The sequence below is a fragment of the Equus przewalskii genome, chromosome 20, assembly GCF_037783145.1.
Source record: "Equus przewalskii isolate Varuska chromosome 20, EquPr2, whole genome shotgun sequence".
NCBI classification, from domain to species: Eukaryota; Metazoa; Chordata; class Mammalia; order Perissodactyla; family Equidae; genus Equus; species Equus przewalskii.
In genome coordinates, this window is record NC_091850.1 from 3,573,069 (window position 1) to 3,588,678 (window position 15,610).

At 54.0% G+C, this 15,610-nt stretch overlaps 1 protein-coding gene across 4 annotated transcripts in view; it reads left to right on the forward strand.

Moving 5' to 3' along the window:
- Positions 1–3,933: 3,933 nt before the first annotated feature.
- Positions 3,934–15,610, forward strand: part of SLC25A42 (solute carrier family 25 member 42) — a 36,513-nt gene continuing 24,836 nt past the window's right edge. For 3 of the 4 annotated variants that reach the window (XM_070586703.1, XM_070586699.1, XM_070586702.1), the window contains exon 1: positions 4,007–4,029. The gene's annotated coding sequence lies outside the window, so the exon portion shown is untranslated. Of the gene's footprint in view, positions 4,030–15,610 lie in introns of all 4 variants that reach the window. The other variant, XM_070586701.1, reaches the window with a different exon arrangement.

Genomic DNA, 15,610 nt, shown 5'->3' on the forward strand with positions numbered 1-15,610 from the left:
GCGAAACCCTGGGCCACTGCAGCAGAGCCCGTGAACTTAAGCACTCAGCCACGGGGCCGGCCCCTCCAGGCTCCCTCTTAATCATGGTTCCAGCCCCACCTGCCTCCCCACCTCAGGGCCTTTACACATGCTGTGCACGCTGCTTGGAGTACACTTCCCCCGGCCCTCCCAGGCCAGCTCCTTCCTAGAACCAGGTTCCAGCTCACATGTTGCCTCCTCAGGGAGACGCCCCGCCATTCCCCAGTGCCTGGTCCCATCACTCCTTGTGCCGTCTCTCTGACTCTGACCCCATCTGAGGTCTCCTTTCTTAACCTGCTTTCCTGTCTGCCCCCCACGCCCATGAGCTCCCTGTGGGCAGGCACCTGTCTCCTCACTGGGTTCCAGCTTCCTGTAAAGTGTTTTTGAATGTACACTGAACAGATTAAGTACACAGACTGGTTGGAGGGAAGGCTTCTGCCCCGCAGCCCCAGTGCCCTCCCCTGGGCCCATGGCCAGCCTTCTTGCAATGCAAGGTTCTTCAGGGAGGGGCAATTCCAGTTTATCAGTCCTTCCCACCTTAGCCTGTGAAAATGGGCAGCTTCAGTGGGTGCAGCTCAGGGCCGTTTAGACATCACCAGGCTGGGTGTGGCCCTGCGCCCAGCTGAAGACCCCACATTCCATGGAGGTTGGCCATACCTGGGTTCCAGTGCCCACTCTGCCACCTCAGGTGAGCCTCAGTCTCTTAACCTGAAAATGGGCTGGGTGTGTCGCCTTCCAGGGCCACAGCACCCAGCAGGGCTTGGCTCAGGGATGCCTGGCACACAGCGCCCCTCTAAGAAATCTTTGCTGTCCTTGTTGATAATGTCGAAACATGGGCTGAGGGCGAAACCTCTGCAAAGTCAGGGGCGGGGGCAGCATGTTCAGACTGTGGCTCTGTTGCTGTGTGCTCTTGGATGAGTTGCTTGACCTCTCTCAGCCTCTGGGAGTCTGAGTGAGACCACTTGAGACCAGTCGGGCTTGGCTGTTGCTGTCCAGGATGTGTCCTTCCAGTCAGGGAAGAGCCCAGGGTCCTGGGAAAGGGACACTGATGCTTTTTCATTGCAAACACCTCTCTGAGAGGCAGGGCCAATAAGTCCAGTTTTTCCAGGTGATAAATAGACGTGCTGGCATTCGAGAGGCTGCAGCGGGATGAGAATCCCGTTCGGCCTGCCTCCACAACCCTCCTGTTGACAGCATTACTAACCTCACCTTAGGCAAATGGCTCTCTGGCCTTGGTTAATTAAGCCCTGTCGCTGTGCCTGAGCCTGGCTCACAGCCCTTGTGTCAGATGATTCCTGAGATCCCTGAGAGGCTAAAGAAATGGGTGCAGAGAGGCAGTGTCCTGCCCAGGGCTAGCCAGGCCACCTCAGAAGGGCTGGGGTCCCAGGCACCCTGGCTGGGTACAGCCAACGTGCCCAGTGTGGGGGTTTCAGTTGCTGATGCCAAGGGGCATTGCCTGCTATTGTTGGAAGGCGCCAGGGAGGTTGGCTGGCACCAGCCTGCTGACCAGCCAACAGAAGCCAGAACCCAGCCAGCACCTCTGGCACCATCAGGAGGGGCAGCCCAGCACTGCCCAACCCTTGCCTTAGTTGGCACTGTCCCTTGGGGTACCGTGGAACGTTCCAGGAGCTTGCTGCCTCCCTCCCAGGCCCTAGCAGGTGGGTGCTATTGGTGGGGACTTCTCCAGCACAGATATCTCTCACTTCGCATGGCAGACCATGCCCATGCCCATAGTTGGTCTATGTCCACATTCCACGAAGCGCTATTTGTGGAGGGGAAACAGAGGCACCAGGAACAGTATATCCCCCAAGAACAGTCATATCCATCACCAGCACTCAGTGAGCACTCACTGTGGACCAATGCAGTTATGTTTTACTTCTATTCATTTTGTTAATGCTGCCCTCAACCCTTGAAGGTAGTTGGAGAAACTGAGGCAGGGAGTTTGAGTCACTTGCTGAAGGTCCTGTGGGCAGCAAGTAAAAAAAGAGCAGGCATTCAAACCCAGCCCTGGGCTCCTCAGCAAGGAATATCATCCTGTTAGTCTCAGTTTTCTCATCTGCAAAGGGCACCATCACCCCCATCTGGAAGTCAGGCTGTGAGATGGTGCTCGGGAAGTGCCCGGCCTGGCAAGGACCTGATACTCGGTAGGTGTTCAGCAGACTTCAGCTTCTTCCTCTTCTCCAGAGGGCAGAATGGAGACTGGGGCCTGGAAGTTGCTGGGAAGCAATCCACAGCTGGGAGATATGGGAAAGGATGTGGGAATGTCCTGGGAATATCAGGGGTCAGTTGGTGGCCTCAGGCTAGTACCTTCCCTTGTGTGAGCCTCTGTTTCCTCCTCTGTACTGGGAACTTTGAAACTTTGTGTATTAAGCACTTAGCAGGGCGCTTGCACAGCCCTGAAATGTGAGCCCTTATTAAGGCCTAGCTCAGGTTGCTCCCTCTGAGAATCCCCTGGTTCTGAACTTGATCTCCACCAACCCCAGCCAGCACTTACAGGATATAAGAGCCAGTATCTGGGAACATTTGTAACCCTTTCCACCCTGGACATTAAGGGAGTGCACTTGTTGAGTCAGAGAACGGGGTGAACCTGGGGGAGGCGCCCATGCCACAGCCGAGCACTGGATGGCAGGTGTCTCCTGAAACTACCGGCGTTTGTCTGCAAAGAATCCCATGAACTGCACGTCGTGGAAAAGCTTAGGCTCACAGGCCGGATATGACCGCTGAGCTTCAGATGCCTTCAACAGGTCAAGGTGAGGGCTGGGATATAAGTTCTCCCAGGGGAGCAGCCCCAGAAAGGAAAGATCAAAGTGTAGGAATCATCCCATGAGGAAACAGGCTCACAAGCGCCTTGCCCAAGGTTGTGCAGTGGGCTGGACAAGGATTCGAACCCAGGTCACTCGGGTCCCTAGTGGCTGTTCTTTGACACTGCCTTCCCCTCCTTCCAAAAAGCAGGCTGCTTTAAATTCATACCCAGATTCGCCACTCAAGTGCTTTGTGACTTTGGGCAAGGAGCTTGACCTCTCTGTGCTCCAGTTTCTGTAAAATGGGGCCTGTGGTCGCTTTGACCTCATGGGATTGTAGTTAGGATTCAGTCAATTCACAAAAGGCTTAGCAGGGAGGAGAACCGACAGGGATGTCATTGGATCCCATGGAGGAGAAGGCTTGAAGAAGTCCAACTCTCAAAGAAGCCAAACACTTCCAGAAAATCACAAAGCGCGTGAGTAAGACTCCACCTATTTCCACGTCTTCACAGGACCCGGAGCAGCAGAGGGGGAGCCTGAGTGACCTCCAGCGAGTCTGCCTCTGGCTTTCGCAGGGGAATAGTGGGGAGTGAAGGGATGGAGAATTATCCACGAGTCTTTCGGCCTTGGCCCGAATTGGAGGTGGTGCTCCTGCGCTAGGTGGCCAGGGTCCACACTCTTCGACACAGCCTCAGGGGACCCCGCGCGAGGGGGTCCGAGGCCACCTACAGCCGCTGCACTCAGAGCCAAACTTCACCTTGTACGCTCCCGCCCTGCCGGGGGAGGCACCGCCCACGGCCCCTGCGACTGGCCGCCGGGCCTGCCAGTCTTCGGTTCCGCAGCCAATCCCCATCGCCATCTAGGCCACGCCCTCTATTCCTCTTGTGTCAGTCGTGCCAACTTCCTCGGAGCCCCGCCCTTGTTCACCAGCGATTGGTTATTAGGGCTGCCCGTCTTCTCCTAGGGCTCCAATCTTCGCCTGCCCCCAGGCGCTCTCCTCAGCTCCTTGCACCCCGGAGGATCACCGCGGGGCACCCAGAGCCTCTCCCGGTGGCCCCGCCTCCACCCCTCAGTGATTGGCTGCACGGGCTGCCCGTCCTCTTCATGCCCACCAGTCCCTGCTGTCACCAGCGATAATTGGCTAACGCACAGCCAACCAAGGTGCGGCGTGGACGCCTCCTGCGGCGCGTCTTGGGGTGCGCGAGGCGGGGCCGTGGCTGCGGCTGGAGGCGGCGGCGGCGGCGGCGGCGGCGAAGACTCGTCCTAGCCGGTGAGGGGGTGCTGGGGACGCGGGGCGGCGCAGGCGTCGGGGGCCCCGCCCCCCTCGGGCCCAGCTAGGGCGAAGCGCGGTCCTGTCATGGGTCCTCGGGCGGGGGCGGACTAGGCGGGCGTGACGGCAGCGTCGCGGGGGCAGGAAGAGGTTAAAGCCCCCCCACCCACACACCCAGCTTCTGGAGCCCCCACATCCAGATGTGAGCCCCTGCCGTCAGCCCACGCACACCTAACACCACGTCCCTTCTCGTTGACCACCCCCCTATGTACGAGGCTGTCCGCCTCGCCGACATCCCCTACCCGCCCCGGGCCCTGCCCAGAGGCCTCGCACCGGTGGGTTTGCACCCCCCACGCGCACCTCAGCCTGTGCCTCCACTGATACTCCCCCTCACACGCCTGACACCGCGTCCCTCCTTGTGGACGTCCCCCACATCTCCTGGACCGTCCCTTTCTCCATGACACCCCTACACCCCAGGGCTGTGCTCCCCACCCCGTGCGCCTCCACAACTGGGCCTGCACACCCCACACCCACACCTAAGCCTGTGACCCCAAACTTACGGCTCCACACCTAGGCCTGTTCCTATCCCCTCGCTGACTTTGCTCATCTCTAGGTCTGCGCCCCTCTCACTGTCCCCCCTCTTCAGTAATATGGGTCACTGCCCTCAGGTGCTCCCCCCACGCACCTGCTCTGTGCCCCAGCAGCCCCTCTCACTCACACACCCCGCAGTCTCTGTCTACCCACCCATACTTTCTTAGACGTGCACCTGTGTTTGAGCCCCTCTCTAATCCTCGAACTCCCCAGGTCCTCCAGCATTCACCCAAGCCTTGGTGTCTCGGAATCACCGCACCCCCACCACCACCACCAAAGAAAAGCCCATCCAGATGTTATCATTTTATTGATGACTGTCTATAAAGTGATTTCCGGGCTTCGATTAATCTCATCAGTCAGACAAAACCAGAATTATCTCCATTTTACCAGCAACAAACCTAAAGCTACTTGAATTGGAGAGGCAGAACCCACCCCTCCCTGAGCATTGCTGACCCTTTTCTGTGGCCCTCCCTCACTTTGCTCATCTGTTGTGTTTGTCTCTGACGGGTTGGCAGAGGAGGGGACCCCCCACCCTCCCTACAGCTGTTCCTCAGGAGTCATGACTTTGACTGGGTTCAGAAAGGCTGAGCTGGAAGGGGCGGCCCCTGGACGCTGCCTGAGCACACGTCCTGAGCCTTGGGGCTGGGTGGGGGTGGGGGTGCCACAGGAGTGCTGCTTCAACACCTGGGGTGCCACCTGGCCGGCAGGGTCACCTGGGAGGGAGTTGCCGGGCCTCTGGCTCCAGCTCTTGCAGACCGAGGCTGCCCACTGGCCTGCAAGAACTCTTGGGGCCCTTGAAGCTGATAAACGGAGAGAGTAAGGAAACTCTTTCGAGTGAGGCAGGCGAATGTTGCAGCTGCTTAGAGCCAAACCACAAAACTGGAGCCTGTCATGGTGCTGCGATAATGATTTTTCTGGAACTTTTCAAGTTCCCAGGAGTGTGATTTGTAAGTGTGCAGCATAGAAGGACGCGAGTGGCTTTGTTGTTGAAAAGCAATAATGTGGTGCTGTTTCCTGTAAGGCTTGCATAGCACCTCTTACCACTCTCCTGTCTCTCCCTGCAAAGATGGTGCTGGAATGTTCCAGAGGGTCACATCACCTTCAGCTTCTCCTGTGGAAACTGAAGCCATTGGGGTTCTCTGTCCAAATTCAAAAGGAGCCATTTAAAACTTGTGTGTGTATGTGTGTGTGTATAGGTGTACATATATACGTATACACACATTTATATGTACATACATACACACATTTGTATATATATATATATGCAAATACATAAATTAACTTTGACAAGGTAATTGATGTACATGGTAAAAAAAAACAAACAGTACAAAAGAGCATACAGTAAGAACCAGGCAGCTCTCTCCCTGTCTGCACCCGTTCCCCTCTGGAGGCACCCCTTTCATAATTTCTCCTGTTTCCTTCTAGAGATAGTCTATGGCTGGTGGGGGGGGGGGGGGGGGCGGTGTATCGCCCACCCCTTTTAAACCACAGGTAAATTTGCATCGGATTTTACCAAACAGGTGTGTTGATGTCATGACGAGTCCCTTACTGATGACTGTTTCAGTTGTTGCTCTTCTGTAAACCGAGCTGTGATGAATAGGTAGAATCGTGCATGAGCAAATACATAGTGAAGATGTGGGGGCTCCAGCAGTGCACAGACACTTCGAAACCTCCCTGTCTTCATGGAGTTTACATCCCACACAGCAGCTTCCTAGGAGTGGCCAGGCCAAAAGGCATACCTTTTCAATGGTTAATGTTCCTCTGAAGAGGCTGTGCTGTCAACAGTCTTCTCTGAGCTGTGAAGTTGGAATGCTTATTTCCTCCCCCAACAGCCAGGACAGTTATTATCAGCTCTTCTGGTCTCTCCAAGCTGATAGGTAAAAAACAGCCCACGAGATCTTTTTGATTTTTTTTTTTTTTGGAGGAAGATTAGCTCTGAGCTAACATCCGCTGCCAATCCTCTCTATTTATTTACATATATATATATATTTTTTTTTGCTGAGGAAGATTGGCCCTGAACTAACATCGTGCCCATCTTCCTCTATTTTATATGTGAGACGCGTGTCACAGCATGGCTTGATAAGCAGTATGTAGGTCCATGCCCAGGATCCGAACTGACAAACCCCATGCTGCTGAAGCAGAGCGTGGGAACTTAACCACTGCACCACTGGGCTGGCCCGTCAAGAGATCTTTTTGAACATTGCTTCCATGCTTCCTATCCATCTCTTAGGTGTTCCGGCTTGTGTGGTGGTGATTAAACGTTAGATTTCTGTTTCTCTTCCACAGTCAAACTGAAGTTCAATCCAAGAAATATTGAGTGTTTCCTTTGTGAAGCTCTGAAGGAAATGTTGGGTTTGGAGGGTCCTTGCAAGAGAGAGACACAGGCATCACCCAGAGTCCCAGGAGGGGGTTCCTGAGATGTTGGCACAACAAGAACAATTGGCTAGAAGAACTGTTTAGCTGTTGGCTAATTTTTTTTTTCACTTGGATCCAGCCAAAGAACGAGCGTATCTGGTGAGATTGAGACAAATCAGACATTAAGTCTGTTTGGGAAGCTGTGTTGAGATTCTCCTGAGTTGTCCAGGATTCCCCACTGCTGGGGCCAGGTGGGAGGGTGTCATCAGCCTGAGGTCAGGTGTTTTCCACACGTCGTCCCATTTTTTGTTTTTCTCTTCTCTCTTGGCAGTTAGACATTAGAGGAATACTGAGAGGATCAGAACTGTTAGATTGTTTGGGTTTTGCAAACAAGCTCTTTTAAGAACGCATTGTATGTTTTATTTTAAATATGAAGTACTTCTTAATAAAAAGTATAGTGTACCTGTGAAAAAAAGAAGGTAGAAAGAATAATAAAACTAACAGCTGGGTCAAGAAGTAGAACGTTGCCCCCAGCGGCCCCTCCCTGGTCACTGTGCTATTTTTAAAATATACTTGTCAACATTTGTTTTCTTCTCTGAGTACCTTTTGCTGCAGCTGAGCACTTGGATTCCAGGGTCTCAACAAAGAGCAGCAGAAGCCAGGTTTTGGTTGAAGCTCTGCCAGCGGGACAGCCTGTAAGGTCCAGAGAGGAGAGCAGTGACCTCAGGACCATGGGCAGGTCACTAGCCGCTGGACAGGCTGCACTGGGAGGTTGCGTCACAGAATCCTGCTGTATTGGTCTCCTGGGGCTGCCGTAACAAATTATACCACAAACCGGGTGGCTAAAACAACAGAAATTTATCCTGTCATAGTTGTGGGGCCAGAAAGCCAAAATCAAGGTGTTGGCAGGTGCTGTAGACTAAATGTTTGTGTCCCCTTCAAGTTCATATGTTGAAACCTAACCCCCAACGTCTTTGTGTTTTCGAGGTGGTGGCTTTGGGAGGTGATTAGGTGTTGAGGGTGGAGCCCTCAGGAAACGGGTTTAATTCCCTTACAAAAGAGGCACAAGAGAGTTCCAGTGCCCCTTGCACCCTGTGAGGACACAGTGAGAAGTTGGCCATCTGTGAACCAGGAAGAGCGCTCTCACCAGGCACCAAACCTGCAGGCGCCTTGGTCTTGGACTTCCAGCCTCCAGAACTGGGAGAAATACATTTCTGTTGTTTATAAGCCACCCAGTCTGTGGTACTCTGTCACAGCAGAACAAATGGACTAAGACAGCAGGGTTGGTTCTTACTGGGGTCCCTGAGGGGGCATCCGTGTCAGGCACTCTCCCGGCTTCTGGTGGCTACCGCCACCCCTTGGGGTTCTTTGGCTTGTGTCTGCATCACCCTGATCTCTGCCTCCGTCTCCACACAGCCTTCTCCCTGTGTGTGTGTCTTCTTATAAAGACACCTGTCACTGGATTTAGGGCCCACCCTAAATCCAGGATGATTTCCTCTTGATATCCCTAACTCATTATATCTGCAAAGACTCTGTTTCCAGATAAGGTCACCTTCTGAGGTTCTGGGTGGACATGAACTGTGGGGGACACCATTTAACCCCTACAGCTGGGAAGCCAGCATTTCTGTCAGGACGTTATTTGAGGAAGTGCTTGTCCAGCTACCTCTGCTGTTTTAGGCAAGACAAGGCCAGCAGGGTTGGAGCACATTACCCAACCCCTCTGGATAGCCTGTGTACGCGGGCCCTGTGTGCTCCCACTCTCCTGGAAGATAGAGGCATCTGCTCAGAGCTGGCAAGGACCCGGACAAGTGGTTGTGTACGTCTAAGTTTTGCTCTTTGCCACCCCTTGGCTCGTGCTTACCAGGCTAGAGCTTGGTGCTAGATCATCCTAGTTTTACAGAAGAGTGACCAACACTCAAGGGGCCTTTGCCCAAAGACACACAGAAAAAGATCTGGGGGAGCCCGGATGGACCTATGTCAGCCTGAATCCAGACACCTGTCCTCCTCCAAATAAGTCACCAAGAGTGCCATGCTTTCAGCCGCCATTAGCCATAGACATCTGTAAGCCATTCCAGAATGCAGCCTCCAGCATCACCCCAGGAGTGGAACACACTTGAAGCCTTATGATACAATCATTCTGCAGTCTGTAAATATCTGTGTGCTGGTGCAGAGGAGACAGAAACACTGGGGCTCAGAAGGGTGGGGGACATAGACGTGGATCAGACATCACCAAGTGATTAGGGCACTGTAATTGATCAGTCCTGAGCGCAGACTGGGGCTGCTAATTCAGGGGGCCAAGAAAGCTCCTGGAAATCTGAAAGCCAGCAAGGAGCTCGATTGCAAAGCAATTGTGAGCAGAGGGAATGAGTAAACCTGGACATTGTGGGATCCAAGAGAAGGCTGAGGGCTGGGGAGCAGGAGAGGAGCCTGAGGGGATCGAGGGACCTGGTAATAGTGCTAGTGCAAGACGCAGGAGAAGCTGGCAGAGGAGAGGACTCATGTCAGGGCCTCTGTGGGCAGGGCATGGTCAGTAGACCCAAGCTCAGAACCCCTGACCACCTGTGTCTTCCCTGCTGTGAGATGAGGACCAGGCCAGGAGACCTGCCTCATGAGTGGTTATGAGCTTCCATGATGAAATGTGCCAGCACAGAGCTCCTGACAGATGTTAGAGCCATTGCTCCATCTCCACGCCCTATGCCTTTGCCATGGGATGAGTCAAAAAAGTGAATATGTACGTTTCAATTAAATATGATTACAGCCACGCTGACCCAAGACCTAACCAGTTTGCAGTGTTGGTCAGCACAGCTCGTCTCGCCCTCATCCTGTCTGAAGGGCAGGTTCCCAGGCCTCACTCTGCAGCAGCTCTGACTTAATAAGTCTGGGGAGGAGTCAGGAGTCCTGCACTAGTGTCCCCGGAGATTCTGGGACAGGTGCTCCTGGATACACTTGGTGGAGGGCTCAGAGCTGGAGGAATATGAGGACCCTGTCCCTCCCCTGCTGTGGTGTTCCTGCCGCCTCGAGAGGGGAGGGGACTAGGTGGGTCGCCTGGCTTCCAGCACAGTGGGGAGACGGACCTATTGCTGGTCAGGCCTCCTTAGTCTTAGCCAGTGGCTCGCCTAGCGTGGGGCTGGTAAGGGATGTGTAAGAGCCAGATCTTGAAGTCCAGGAAGGTGTAGGGCTGTGAGCAGCACCTTTTGCCTGGAGCACCTTGGTCAGAACCAGATGACAGTCAGCCCTGAATGTGAGAGTTGGAGATTGCACTGCCAGTGGTGGCATGGCAGAGTGCTTCGTGGGGAGTAGGCACTTCCTAAATGACCATCATTTGTGGGCAGTGAGGTGCTGCCATCCAAGTTTTGTCCAATACTTTGGGGAGATGAACCTGGAGGAGGAGGCGTGGGGGGCTGGATGCCAGGGACCGATGCTCAGCCCTTTTGGAGGCCCCACTGTCGGGGGCTGTGGGCCGAATGGTGAGATCTGGGAAGTGAGGACGCCTGCTCAGTAGGGCCAGGTGGTGGTAGATGGGCTCCATCCCAGCCCCATGTGATGCCTTATTAGGGAGAATGATACTTAGCAACACCTCTGACCCACCTGAGCTGCGCCAGCCTGGGAAGATAGTGACAGATTAGGAAACTGAGGCCTAGGGAGGTTTAGTGACGTGTCCAAGGTCACATGCTGGACCCTGTCTTCCCACAATGCCAGCATGGCATGGCAGGGAGCCTGTACATGCTCCAGCTTGGAGAATGAGGCAGACAGTGATTGAAGAGGTGTGTTCCTGCTGCCATGTGAAGGATGCCTGAAGGGCAAGAAGACGGATGGCAAAGGCACCTGTCTGCAGTTATATGCCTCTACTGCCTTGCTAGGCACAGACACTGAGCGTGACCCAGGCCCTTGCCTTCCAGGGACCCCCAGCCTAGCGGAGGAGGGAATGGAAAGCGGTCCCTCCCTGCGTGGCAGAGAACCACACATCTTAGCGCGGGGCAGAGCAGCTAACTTTGGGAGGTGAGGCTGGGACGATTAGGATGAGCTTTGAAGGATTCAGAGGAGTTTGCCAGGCATGGGGGAAGTGCAGCCAAAGCACAACTTAGCGCATCCAGGGAATTAGTTCACTCATCCTGCAAATAACTGAGTAGGTGCGAGCGCCATGTCGGGCTCCATTTGGCAAGAACACAAGGCTTTTGGGGTGAGGATGTTACACAGTACACTCTCTTAGCAGAGAAGCGTGAGAACCGTTGAGTGCCTCCGTTTGTTTCAGGTCACTCCAAGGGCACTCGATGGCAGTTGTTGGCAGCACTGTCTGCAAGAACCAAGGTCAGTGATTGACCATAGGATGTTCCGGATCTTTCAGGATGTGGATGCCTGCATGTCTGACCCATAGAGACTGCAGCACGGGGTTACAGTGACCCGAGTTTGTCTGAAAGGCATACACAGAAGCGAATGCAGCGGGGAGAAAGGTGCAGCAGCCGGTCGGGCCGGGGTTAACAGGGAACAGCCGTTATGTAAGACGCTTCAGCTCTCTTAGGCAGAAGTTGATGCCCGGTAACCAGAAAGGAAAACAGCCTTTATCAACAGGCAGATAGGATGTTAATTGGCTTCCGTTTACCAAGAGATTATGGGACCTGTGCCATGGCTGCTTGTAAACTCCATCGAGCGAGAAACTGCCCCTGTTTGTGCAAATATTTCCCACATCCCCCAGGGTGGAGCACCCAGCTCTCTGGTGCCCCTGCCACACACTGGCGTGAATCGTGGCCCCAGCCAGGGAGCTTCCGAGCGAGTCCGGCATGCCTGTGTGTGTGTGTGCATCCGTGTGTGTATTAGAACAGCCGCGCACCTGGCGTGGCTGCAGCATTAGGCTCAGAGACTGGGCTACTGAAGATCCTGTGGCTCCTGGGTCAGATTTCCCAGACAGTGCTGTTCAGTAAGTTATATTGCCGAATTGCCCCCACTCCTGCTTCACTTCGTTTTCGGTTTGATGAGTGGAAGGATTGCCTGAACAGAAATAGTGTGTGAAGAGGTGAACGTTTGTTATTTGGGGCTGGCCTGTGAATGCCGCCTTCCATGGCATACAGGGGTGGCCCCTCCACACCTGCCCCCAGGTTCTCACCCCACCTCCGGGGAACATGCTGGTGCCTGAATCCAGTTCATGGGTACTTGTTAAAGGTACCTCAAGAGAGTGCTGAGGCTGGGCCCACTGGAGCCGCAGGACATTGTCCGTGGTTGGAAATACAGCACAGGGCTGGAGGAGCATCAGGGAAACACTGGGTGTCCCTGGGCTCTCGTCAGGGCTGTGGGCAGTGCAAGGGACAGAAACCCATCCCAAACTGGCTGAACTGACAAGGGGGCTTGGTGGGCTTCTGGCAACTTCCAGATTCTTCCAGCACCGTTGGGCCCTGAGACACCCTGAGTCTGCAGACATCCGCCTCCCCGTCCTGGCCTTGGCTCTCCCTGGAGAGAGAAAGAGCACTTCTCTGGCCCAGTGGCTCCCTCAAAAATTTCACTCTTTGGGTCTGGCTCCCCAAACCCAGGAATGTGAGCTGTCATTACTTGACCAGGGTCACCTAGGTCATTGTGGAGTCAAGGGGAGGGTCAGCCCCCCTTCTCCAAGGTGACAGAGGGCAGAGTGGGTGGCTGACGAGGGTGCTGTCTCCAGAAGGGGGCCAGATATCCACTGCATGTGGTACCCTCCTTCCAGGAGCTTACCCGTCTCCTCTGGACTCGTAATCATGGGCAGGTCATCAGCAGGTGATCTCCAGAGGTGAGGAGGAGGACACGGATAGCAAGCAGTGCAGGCCTCCCCCGGGGCTGTCAGAGTCCCCTGGGAGTTAGGGACACAGTGCTCGGACTCAAGGCCAGTGGCTGGGAGGGGGTGGGCAGGTTTGTTTTTGTTTTTGTTTTACTATTAAAAAAAATTTTTTTTGAGGAAGATTAGCCCTGAGCCAACTACTGCCAATCCTCCTCTTTTTGCTGAGGAAGACTGGCCCTGAGCTAACATCCATGCCCGTCTTCCTCTACTTGATACGTGGGATGCCTACCACAGCATGGCTTTTTGCCATGCGGTGCCATGTCCGCACCCTGGATCCGAACCGGCGAACCCTGGGCTGCCGAGAAGCGGAACGTGCAAACTTAACTGCTGTGCCACCGGGCCGGCCCCTAAAAATGTTTTATTTTGGTGTCACATACAGTAAACTGAATTACTCCTAACTGTACAGCTCAAGGAATTTTTACACGTGTGTTCACGCCTGAAACTTGATCAAGATACAGAGCATTTCAGGCTCCCCACTGGTTCCTCTACACCCGCTTCCCGCCATACTCTCTAAAGTAACTCCATTCTGACCTTTACCACTGCTAATGCATTTTATCTGTGCTGGAATTATTTTTTAATTGTGATAAAATATAAACAACATAAAATGTACTGTCTTAAGCTTAGCGTACAGTTCAGGGGCATTAAGTACCCCCACATTGTTGGGCAGCCGTCACCACCATCCATCTTCAGAACTCTTCATCTTCCCAAACTGAAGCTCTGTCCCCATCAAACATTAACTCCCCAGCCCCTGGCACCCTCATTCTACTTTCTGTCTCTGTGAATTTGACTCTTGTAGGGACCTCAGTCCTTTTGTGACTGGCTTATTTCATTTAGCATGATGTTCTTAAGGTTCAACCATGTGTCAGAATTTGCTTCCTCTTTAAAGCTGAATAACATTCCACTGTGTGGACGGACCACACTGTTACTGTGCCTGGATTTTACTTAGACAGAATCGTTCAGTGCAGTCTTCTGTGTCGCCATCTCTCTCTCCACTGTTCTGTGAGATGCAGCCCTGTCATTGCACATGGCAGCACCTTGTCCTTCTGTGTTGTCGTGTAGTCCTCATTGTAGACACAACACACTGAGGGGTTGTGTCCACAAGGGTGCTTGTCATCGCCATGAGATATGGCATCCTGCCAGGCAGGTGTTCAGAGCTCCAAGTGACATCACCAACCCCAAGGAGAGGCCCGGCGGGAGGAGTGTGGGGAGGCTTCTGGCTGGGACAGGCAGAAGCCAAGGTGCAGAGGTGGCAGAAGCAGCAGGGGTGCAGGGTGGGGTGCTCTGTGCCTCCCTGCCAGCCCAGGGACACCCAGCCTCTCTTTGTTTCCCTGGTTGACCTGAGCTTGCTCCAGCCCAGGGAGGGGGTCCTCCTCCTTGCTGCTCTGCTGCGTGGGCTGCTCCTCCCCACTACCTCCCACCCTGTACACTCCTCGGGAAGCCTCCCTGGATCCCAGGACAAACCCCCACCCCACCCTGCCCCATGTCTCTCCTCCCACACAGCTCCACTCACCATCATCCATATGTGGGTCGTCTGCCCACACCCCCTACCTACTCAGTGGTGCTGCCGCCTCCTCAGAGTGTGTACACAGCAGGTACACAGTTCATCTGACTCAAAATAACCCAGTAGGGAGGGTAGGGTCCATGAGAAAAGGGAGACCCGAGGCGTTACCAGGTTCTTCCCACCCCACGATCCTGCTAGAGCAGAGGACGGCCTCCCAGGGCAGGTGGGTAGCCGGGGGAGGTTTTTTGTGCAAAATGCACATTTTTACCATTTTCCCCCTTTTTGAAGTGTACAATTCAGTGGCATTTAGTGCGATGACAATGTTGTGCAACCACCACTTCAAAAGGAACATTTCCATCACCTCAAAAGGAAACCCCACCCCCATTAACAGTCACTCGCCATTCCCTCCTCCCCCCACCTCTGGCAACCTGCTTTTTGTCTCTCTAGATTCACTTGTTTTGGATGTTTCATATAAATGGGATCACGTGGTATATGGTGTTTTGAGACCAGCTTCTTTTACTGAGTGTATTTTTGAGGTTCATCCACATCGTAACGTGTGTCAGAGCTTCAGTCCTTATTATGGCTGAGTAGTATTCCAGGGTGTGGATGGACTACATTTTGTGTGTCCATCATCTGTTGATGGACATTTGGGTTGTTTCCACCTCTTGGCCATTGTGAACAGTGCTGCTGCGCACAGGCATGTACAAGGATTTGCTTGAATGCTTGTCTTCAGTTCTTCTGGTGTGTGCCTAGGAGCAGAATTGCTGGGTCACATGGCAACTCCACGCTCAGCTAGTTGAGGAGCCCCCAGACTGATTTCCACAGTAGCTGCCCTGCCTCACATTCCTGGTGGGTGAGGACTCCCGGTTCTCCGGGCAAGTTTAGGCAGACTGTGGGAGGATGGGGTCAGACGTGGTCCTGTGCTCGGGCTCACTCACTCCAGGTGGAAGCCTCCAGCCCAGCTCACAGGCCTGAAAGCCTAGGTCCCCTGGAGCTGGGGACCTGCCCAAGGGTGCGCACCTGGTGAAGGGCAAAGCCGGCCATGAACCTGTGACTCTGCCTTCCCGATTACGCAAGGAGATACTTCCTTGACAGGAGACTATGCGGAGGGCAGGGTGTGGCTCTTCACTAAGGGACCTGTAAGGAGCCACACCTGGCTGCAGGTGATGAAGCAGAGCACAGGGCAAGTGGGTGAGAGGAAGCACAGCCTGGACAGGCTCTCCCCTGGGTGGTTTCCAGTGCCAGTCAGCTGGATCTGTTTTTAATTAAACTTGGGAGTGTTGTATGTTTTGCCCTCAGATCCTCCCTGGTGGTGTAATGGAACCACCAGGTGG